Below are 9,552 nucleotides of genomic sequence, written 5' to 3'. Positions count from 1 at the left end.
AGCACATACTCTACGAGAGAGGACTTCTGCCTGTTTCGTTCACTGTGTAATGTCCAGGGCCTAAAAGTATGTGTGGCATATCACAGCTTCTCAATAGGTTGTATCTTTCGTCACGTCTGGGATTTGATTTTACCCTACTTACAAGCTCATAATTTAGCCTGTTATTGTTTTGTGGGTGCTGGAAGGAAACACAAGACTCCCGGATCAGAAACAACAAACTGTATGACTCACAGCATGGCAAGTAGTATGAACATCAACATGTTTGCCTCAGTTCCCCATATCCCCAAGTCCCACAGGGCAACACAGAGGGATGCAGATGCATGCTTTATACGTACTGGGTTTACATCACGGCTGAGGGACACTGAGCTTGGGGAACCCAGCATTTTGTAGCAGGCAGTAAGTGTGCCTACTCTTTGTCCCAGAGGTGACATTAATTCATCCCTCAAGATTCCTCACTGCAAACGTAACCTTGAGAAATGTCCCAGATAAAGAGCACTCATGGTCTTGCATTCTTAGCATGGCCAGCAACAAATACAGGTGCACAAAAGACCCATGGAGGAATGTCTGCCAATATCCTCCCCTCTCTGCACTTTTGAACTGCACCTGGGTACTTGGCAGGGCTACTTTGTATTAGTTTCTCTTTAATGCATAGGCCTTGCCTCCTTATCTGATCTAGACTATGAACTTAATGGGGACAATCCCTCCTGCATAATTTGTGGTCCTCATAACTGTCCAAGTTTGATGCACACAGCAGCTGCTTAGTAAACAACAAAGACAATGACAATGACAGCAGCAGCAGGCTTTGAAGTCACAGACCTGCGTGTGAATGTCAGCTCTGATTCTAACTCATGTTGTGACCTTGGGCAATTTGCTTGACCCCTCTAAACCTGTTTACTTGTCTGTAAAATGGGCACAAGACAAGGTATTTATTTCAGAGGGTTCTTGTAATTTAAGTAAATTAATCCAAATGTGGCAAATAGAAAAGTGCCTGGCATGTAATAAATATTCAATAAATGTTAGCTATTTATTATTGCAATTATTATTACTGAGCCCCTATGTGCCAGGCACTTTAATAATCAGTTTAAAAAACATAATCCTCATCTTATTTGAGCATAATAGATGTCATTATCCCTTTTTTGTACAACAGGAAACAGGTTCAGAAAGATTAAAGTAACTTTTACACAAAGTGGCAGAGTGGAGTTTTGAGTACTCTGTGCTATTTCTGAATGGTTTCATCCTTTCTGAAGGAGTGGAATTGGCGACACCACTTTTTTTTTTTTAACATCTTTATTGGAGTATAATTGCTTTACAATGGTGTGTTAGTTTCTGCTTTATAACAAAGTGAATCAGTTACACATATACATATATCCCCATATCTCTTCCCTCTCGTGTCTCCCTCCCTCCCACCCTCCCTATCCCACCCCTCTAGGTGGTCACACAGCACCGAGCTGATCTCCCTGTGCTATGCGACTGCTTCCCACTAGCTCTCTATTTTACATTTGGTAGTGTATATATGTCCATGCCACTCTCTCACTTCGTCCCAGCTTACCCTTCCCCCTCCCCGTGTCCTCAAGTCCATTCTCTAGTAGGCCTGCGTCTTTATTCCCATCTTGCCCCTAGGTTCTTCATGACCATTTTTTTTTTTTAGATTCCCTATATATGTGTTAGCATACGGTATTTGTTTTTCTGAGTTACTTCACTCTGTATGGCAGACTCTAGGTCCATCCACCTCACTACAAATAACTCAATTTCTGGCGACACCACTTTTAAGTGAAATGCTTGGAGACCCTCACAGCCACCAAGCCAGCGAGAATCTTACTTCGACTTTCCCCAGAAACCTGGCCTGAGGGAGTGGAGCGGGGAGAAGCTGAAGGGGAGAGCTGGGGTTGGGGCTGGCTTTTTGAGGAGCTGAGGGTGAGAACAGTGTGTTGAAGGAGGACCAAAGCAGAATTAAATCCAAATGCAGGTGATTTCACTGTGGTTGGGAAAATAACAGCTTTCTGGCCAGAGAATGGAAACCCCTCCCACCAGAGGCAGTGGGGCCCAGGCTCCCAGCAGCTGGGAAGGCTCCTGCACTCACCACAGCAAGCAGGTCTCCCGGATCCAGTGTTTGCTTTCCTTTCTCCTGGGATTTATGCAGAGAGGGCTGCAGAGCAAGAAACCATCAGAGACCAAATAAAACCAATTTAAGGCCAAACAGATGCTCTCTTCTTAAAGGTGCTCAGGGTGACTTAATCTGCAACAGAGCTGCTTGTCACCCCTCCCTAATTTGGGGGCCTCCTGTTGGGGAGAGTTCATCCCCTTCTCTTGGGATATGAGCCAGCTGGGACAGATGCTTCACTCAAAGACACCTGTGCATTTTGTCCCTGATCTGAGCTCCCTGCGAAGGGTCTGTGAACTCATCAAGCAACTCCAGGAAGTGGAAGAGGATCAAAGAACACAAGAGAATCGTCATTTAAGGGTCTTTGAAAGTCTAGCTGGATGTGCTGTGAAGAGGGAAGAGGCAGCTTCCTTGCCCAAGGGCTTCGTACAGAGAGAAGAGCTGTGAGGCCTCAAAAAGGACCACTTGCACCATCGTTCCCCGGGCACAGGAGTGGGGCTTTTAACATGCAGATTAGTGGGCCCCCTCTCAGACCCTCCACATCAGAATCTCTGGGGCTGGGTCCCCACAGTTAGCATTTTGAACAGGCTCTCCAGGTGAGTCACACATGGGTTCTAGAGGGCTTTAGCCTTATCTCTACTACATACTGGCTGTGTGATCTTGGGTAAGCTATTTAACTCTCTGAGCCTTAGTTTCTTCCTTATAGAGTGGAATAAAAATAGTACCTCCTTCACAACACTATTGGGAGGATTAAATGAGATTTTTTGTGTCTCATTCAACATGGTAGTTTTTATTAAACTTCTTGTCCCCCTGCCATGCATTTTTTTTCTGCTTCTTCTTTTCAGTGAGAAATGCAAACTTATTTTTCTCTATTTGATGCACCCCTTTTCTTCTCACTGACAGGTGTTTGGCCCCTCTAAATACTTGTTAAAGACAGTGTTAAAAACCTTGGCAAAGCAGAGGCTCCGTGTATAGTGGCTACAGATGGCTACCACATGGCATGCTTCTCTTGAGAAGTGGCTACCTGGCAGTGCCCCCTTTCAGATTGCCTTCTCATCCCTCCCCACAGTTAGAACTTAGGCATCCAGCGTTGCGTCTCTGTGTGGCCCTCCTCTGTCAAGGCTACGGACCCTGAGTTAGTCTTGTGGCTGCATAATGTTGCAGCCTGTGTTATCGACCTCTTGTGAGTTTGGTGAATGGGAGTTAATTCCTCAAGAATATTCCCCCCTGTGTGGGCTGACAAAATACAGTTTGTTAATTTCTGAAACAGAAAGCCAGCTCCCAGACCCAAGTTGACCCCACGGAGGAACAGGTCCTGTCTTCGATGGTCATTTGAACACGATTTCATCCAGATTCTTTCTTTCGAGGTAAGAGGGTTGCAAGTGGTTCCCTCTGCTGTGGTGTTGTCCCAGACATTGCTGTTACTCATAAGACATGAAGAGTTATTTGACTTTTGGAAGCAGGGGGTAATGGTGGCTGCACATTAGGATCACCTGGTTAGTTTTAAAACAGATTCCTGGGCCCTGCTCACAGAGATTCTGATTTAACTGGTATCAGCAGGTTTTAAAAGCACCCCGCCCAGGCGATTCTAAAGTAGAGTCAGGGCTGGGAACCACTGCTTTAAACTATGTGAATTTGCACATTCCACAAATATAGGCATACCTCATTTTATTGTGCTTTGCAGACATTGTGGGGTTTTTTTTAAAACAAATCGAAGATTTATGATAATCCTGCATCAAGCAAGTCCATTGGTGCTATTTTTCCAACAGCATTTGCTCACTTCATGTCTCTGTGTCACATTTTGGTAGTTCTCACAATATTTCAAGCTTTCCCATTATTATTATATTTGTTATGGTGATATGTGATCAGTGATCTTTGTTACTGTTGCAAAAACATTACAACTTGCTGAAGGCTCAGATGATGGTTAGCATTTTTTAGCAATAAAGTGTTTTTAAATTAAGATATGTACATTGTTTTATAGACATAATGCTATTGCATACTTAATAGACTACAGTATACTGTAAACATAGCTTCTATATGCAGTGGGAAACCAGAAAATTAATGTGAGTGACTTTATTGCTATATTTGCTTTATTGCAGTGGTCTGGAACTGAACCCACAGTATCTCCTAGGTATGCCTGTATTGAGTGCTTATCATGTACCAGGCACTCTTATAGGCCGTGGGAATACAGCCATGAATAAAAGTGACAAAAATCCTTACCCTCATGGAGTTTATGTTTTAATGGGAAAGACAGATAATAAATAAGATAATTATATATATTATATATATAAAATGTTAAATGATGGTAAGTACAATGGAGAAAAATAAAGGAAGTTAGGAGGGAATGGCAGGAGTGATTTGTGAGGCACTTTGAATTAGGGTGGTTGTTTTATTCTGCTTGGGCTACTATAACAGAAATACCATAGACTGGGTGGCTTAAGCAACAAACACTTATTTCTCACAGTTCTGGGGTCTGCAAAGTCCAGGATCAAGGTGCCAGCAGATTTGGTGTCTGGTGAGAGCCTGCTTCCTAGTTTAGAGATGGCTGTCTTCTCCCTGTGACCTCACACAGCAGAAGGGGTGAGAGAGCTCTCGGGGGTCTCTCTTATAAGGGCACTAATCCCATTCATGAGGGCTCCACTCTTAGGACCTAATCACCTCCCAAAGGCCCCACCTCACTATCATCACACTGGGAGTTAGAATTTCAACATATGAATTTTGGGAAGACACAAACATTTCCTTGACCAAGTAGTGGTCAAGGAAAACTTCATGGAGAAAGGGACAATTAAGGAAGACCTGAAAGAAGTTCCTGGGTTGAGCCATGCAGATTTCTGGAGGAAGAGTCTTCTTGGCAGAGTGAATAGCCAGTGCAAAGAGCTCAAGTCAGGAGTGTGCTTGGTGTTCTAGGAAAAACAAGGAGCCTGGTGTGGCCGGAGGGAAGTAAGGGGGAGAGTAGTAGATAGAGAGCTCATGGTGGCAGTGGTAGCAGCTGGACAAGTTGCTCAGGGCCATGTAGGCCCTTGTAAGATAGATTTTTACTTTGAGTGAGATGAAAAGACATTGGATGGTTTTGAGCAGAGGAGTGGCATGATCTGACTTATGAAGGTCACTCTGGCTGCTGTGGGGAGGCTAGACTATGAGGAGCAAGGATGGAAAGAGGGAGGCTGTGTGGGGGGTTAGGGGAGTGTTCGGATTTGTCTGGGTGTTCTTGTCCCCTCTTATTGTCTCCCCTTGGTGGAATGGCAGTTGTCGGGGGAGTTTGTAACCCTGGACTTTGTGCCACAAGGTTAAAGGGAGAAATAAATCAGATATGAAAGTGTGCCTAACATTTGCAGATGTGGCTTCTCTGGATTAAGAGCCAAACAAACATATCATGACAATTTCTCTTCCTCTTTTGTCTCTTATTCCACCTCAGATTCCCCTCCCAACCTATTCCTTGAGGATTCCTAGACACATTTTTTTCCCTGCAGTGACCTAGGTCTCTTATCCTGCTTTACTTCCCGCTTTTGACAGAGAGATAAAGGCTTCTGCATTGATGTGAGTGGAGATCTTACTATAGCGCCACCTGTGAAACAGCAACGGGCAGTAGAGATGCTTAACCTGTAAAATGTTCGTTGCACTGGGAAAAATCAATACAATAAATGTTGACTTAATGGGACCCCTTGGGGAAGGGGACTCTGGGCAATGTAACATTCTAGTTGATTGAAACGTAACCCACTCCTCACCCCTGCTTTTTTTCCTCCCTTTTTTTTCCGCATTAGTTCTTGTTTCTGAGTCTAAAAATAATGGGTTTTACCATGTGCTTATCAGGTGCCAGGCACTGTGCTAGGTGTTTTACAGACCATTGTCTTATTTAATCCCAGCAACAACTGATGATATAGACGTTATCATTATCCCCATTTTAAAGTTGAGGAAATTGAGGCTCAGAGAAATTAGTCACCCAAGGTGGCGCAGCTGGTAAATAGCTCAGCCCATCTGATACCGAAGATCAGCCTATCAGTGTTTGTCCCTCATGGACTCTTCCTGGGCTCCAGGCAGGGTCTCAGTGCTACCGTGCCAGCCACCTGGGAGATGCTCAGGGTCAGTGATGCAGGCAGGGAGGGAGCTCAGGGGCATGGGGTGTGCAGCGGAAGGCCTGGGAACAAGGTCCATTTATTGTTATTATTTTAAAAAAATAAAAGCCCCAACATCAGCTTGTTTTCTTGTTATTAGGCTCTTCTAGTGGACTGTGGAAAAGCAATGTTTAGTTCATTGATAACAGTGTTAAAATGTTACTATAAGTGGTAAAGCTCCTTAATTTGGTATACCTAACTTTTATTTTTCGCAGGGGGTGGGTAGTGGTAGGGTGGTAGGCAGTGGTGCAAGGAAACCAACCTGAATTAGCTGTAAATCTGAAATCCAGGCTCTTTTCAATACACAGTTTCATTCCTTTCAGTCACAGTTGGTAACAGGAGCTAATGTTACCAAAGTGAGAACCTACTTTAATAAATAGATAAGAAAAATCATTCATTGTTCTATGAAAATGGATTCTTCCCTAGTTTAAAAATGTCTGAAAATGTTTACTTTTTTCAAAAGAATAAAAGCTCTCCTTGCCATTTAGTTTATCCTACTCCTTTGCATACCAAAGCCAGTTTTCACAGATCAAAGCATAAGACGCTGATCTCAGCTTTGGTCTGAATTCCTGCAAAATTTGAATGAGAATTTCTGTTCTGGATAGCTTCCATGTGCCCCTTCAGACCCTCTCTCCATCCTTCTCCACCCTGCACTCTGCTTCAGGAGGGGAGGCTGACCTGTAGGGATGACATCAAAGGCCTGACCATCCCCCACTCCTGTTACTAGCCCTGGGTACCCTGCCCCCACCTTTATAAATTGTCCATTTATTAACCTTTACTCTCCAAAATACCAATTTTGAGTGTGCCATCTACTCCCTGCTGGGACCCTGACTGATACAGGTTTTGAGTGATGTCTCTATCTTTATTCCACATACAGGTCTGAGACATCAATTTCAAGGTGTTACGACCACACTACTAATTTGAATGTACAAAGCTCCATACAACTCCAATGATTGGGTAGTGTCAGGGAACACAGGGACAAAGGAACAATCATCACCTGGCCATCAGATTCCTGTGATGTGGGTTTCAGGAATCTGGGTATGGATAGATCATGACTGGGCAAAAGATAGTTCCAGATCAAGGGGTAATGGTAACCTGTCTGGCCTCTTTGCTTCCCTATCAAGATCTTTCTGGCTAGGCCTTGGGTCTCAGGCATGGGGTTAAGGCAGGAGACCCCTGTGGACTGGATTCAATGCCCACAGTTAGTCCAAGGAGCAGGATAGGAACACCTGGTTCAAGTAAAGGACTTAGGAAAGGAGTTTGAGTCAAGAATCAGACAGTGTGACCCAGGAAAACACTAGTTCGTGAACTCTTTGAGGGAAGACATTGTGTGACTGCCTTGCTCACTGCTGTACTCTCATGAGCACCCAGCCAATAGACTGGCAAATAGTAGGCATTCTATAAATATTTGAGTGAATGATTGTATACAAGATGATGAAAGAATATGCTGACCAATGCACAAAGAAGTTAGGGGGTTACCTTAGGGAGAATCCTATCCCAAGTAGGGAGGTCAATGTTTGGAAATGAGAGCTGTAACTTACCTTCCTTGGCTATAAGAGCCTCAGCCACGCACTGCACACAATCCTTTGGGCAAATTAGCCTACCAAAGCCAAGGACCAGAACCCATGATCAGTATGCCCACTGCAAGTTTTTTTTTTAACTTTTTATTTTATATTGGAGTATAGTTGATTGACAATGTTTTGTTAGTTTCGGGTGTACAGCAAAGTGATTCAGTTATACATATACATGTATCTATTCTTTTTCAAATTCTTTTCCCATTTAGGTTGTTACATAATACTGAGCAGAGCTCCCTATGTTATACAGTAGGTCCTTGTTGGTTATCCACTTTATTTTATTTTTAAATATTTATTTATTTGGCTGTGCCGGGTCTTAGTTGCGGCATGTGGGATCTTTTAGTTGCGGCATGTGGGATCTAGTTCCCTGACCAGGGATTGAACCTGGGCCCCCTGCATTGCGAGTGCAGAGTTTTAGCCACTGGACCACCAGGGAAGTCCTTGGTTATCCATTTTAAATATAGCATGCCCACTGCTAGTTTTAAATAGAGAAGATTTTGTGAAAATGGGGATCTGATTTGACAAAGATTTTCTTGGAGCTTAAGTAGCTATTTGAAAATGCAGGGAGATTTTTTTCTACTGAAAACAAAATGTGCCCGTAAGGTCTCTTTTACTAGAAACATGGAGAATGCCTTTTTCAGGCATTCTTGTCGAAGAACACAAGGTCACGTAAAAGATCTAGTGGCAAATCAGTGCATTATAGTTCTGTTGACACTTCTGCTGTCAGGGCTAATAGTTTTACTTAAGAGTACAATGTGCAAGTGGAATGTTTTAGGTTTTAAAAGTGAGTCTGTATGTATTTAGGGGATCTTTGCTTTATCATTTCTCCCTAGACAGGCCTCCCGAGGACTTCCACCTGGCAATGATTGATGGGGAGGAGGGCAATTAAAGTCAAACTCTGTGCTTTCAATTAAGAAGACAAGTTACAGCTCTGGAAGGCTGGGTGTTTGGGATATATCAGATCATTCATCTGGGGAGCGTTTTCAAATTTACAGACACCTGTACCTCCCCATCCCATGTTGATAACAGTCAGTTGGGAATCACCGATTTACACTTTGTATCATTTTGAACCAGGCTTTCCCCTTCCAAATATCTGAAATGGGAGGTTAGCCTGAATTCCAAGAAAAGCACGAACAATGGTGTGGGAGAAGTTGGGTCAGTGAAGTTTTAGGCTCAACCAATGGTAATGGATTATGGTGATCCAGAGTGAATGTCCTCCTTTCCACTCAACCCCTGAGCTTTTAACATTTCAGGTCAGCCTAGGCACCTGGAGCTGGTGGGAGAGAGCACCTTCACAGCCCTGCTGAGCACCAGCAGACAAAAGAAAAAAATGAGGTCATGCCTTTCTTTTACACAATTTTAATGTAATCCTCACCAGTATTAGTGAAAATTGCTTTTTGGTGGCTGGAGGGAAGCAAAGAGCACTTGACTGTCTTAACATCCTCATCCCTGACAGCCTCTGTTAAAATGGAAAATTGTTGAGATGGGAAGATCAGCTTCAGAGACTGACGGGGCAGCAGGTTCAAATCTTTGAAAATTGGTTGTGTAAAATGGTCAATGTCATAAGGAGACACTTCTGTCCCCAGATGCTGTTCACAGACTGATGGTTCTGTCTCGTTCATGTAGACACTAAATGTGCCATAATTATGGTGGGGGGAAGGGATTCAGAAAAGGAAAAGGGAGGTACAGAAGGCAGGGAGGGAGGGAGGGAGAAGAGTTTAGAGAGCAGGGATGAAAGTAAAAGAGGGAGGGGGTGGAAAAAAGT

At 43.6% G+C, this 9,552-nt stretch overlaps 1 non-coding gene across 1 annotated transcript; it reads right to left on the bottom strand.

Annotated features, from left to right (window-relative positions):
* Nucleotides 1-8,150: 8,150 nt before the first annotated feature.
* On the bottom strand, nucleotides 8,151-8,223 carry TRNAA-CGC (transfer RNA alanine (anticodon CGC)). Its single transcript has one exon. It is a non-coding gene; the product is annotated as a tRNA-Ala (tRNA).
* Between the last annotated feature and the right edge of the window lie 1,329 nt (nucleotides 8,224-9,552).

Source organism: Delphinapterus leucas, chromosome X (genome assembly GCF_059928025.1).
Source record: "Delphinapterus leucas isolate spDelLeu-1000000601 "Yukka" chromosome X, BTC_Dleu_Yukka2, whole genome shotgun sequence".
Lineage (NCBI taxonomy): Eukaryota > Metazoa > Chordata > Mammalia > Artiodactyla > Monodontidae > Delphinapterus > Delphinapterus leucas.
This window is presented reverse-complemented; position numbering and strand designations above follow the sequence as displayed.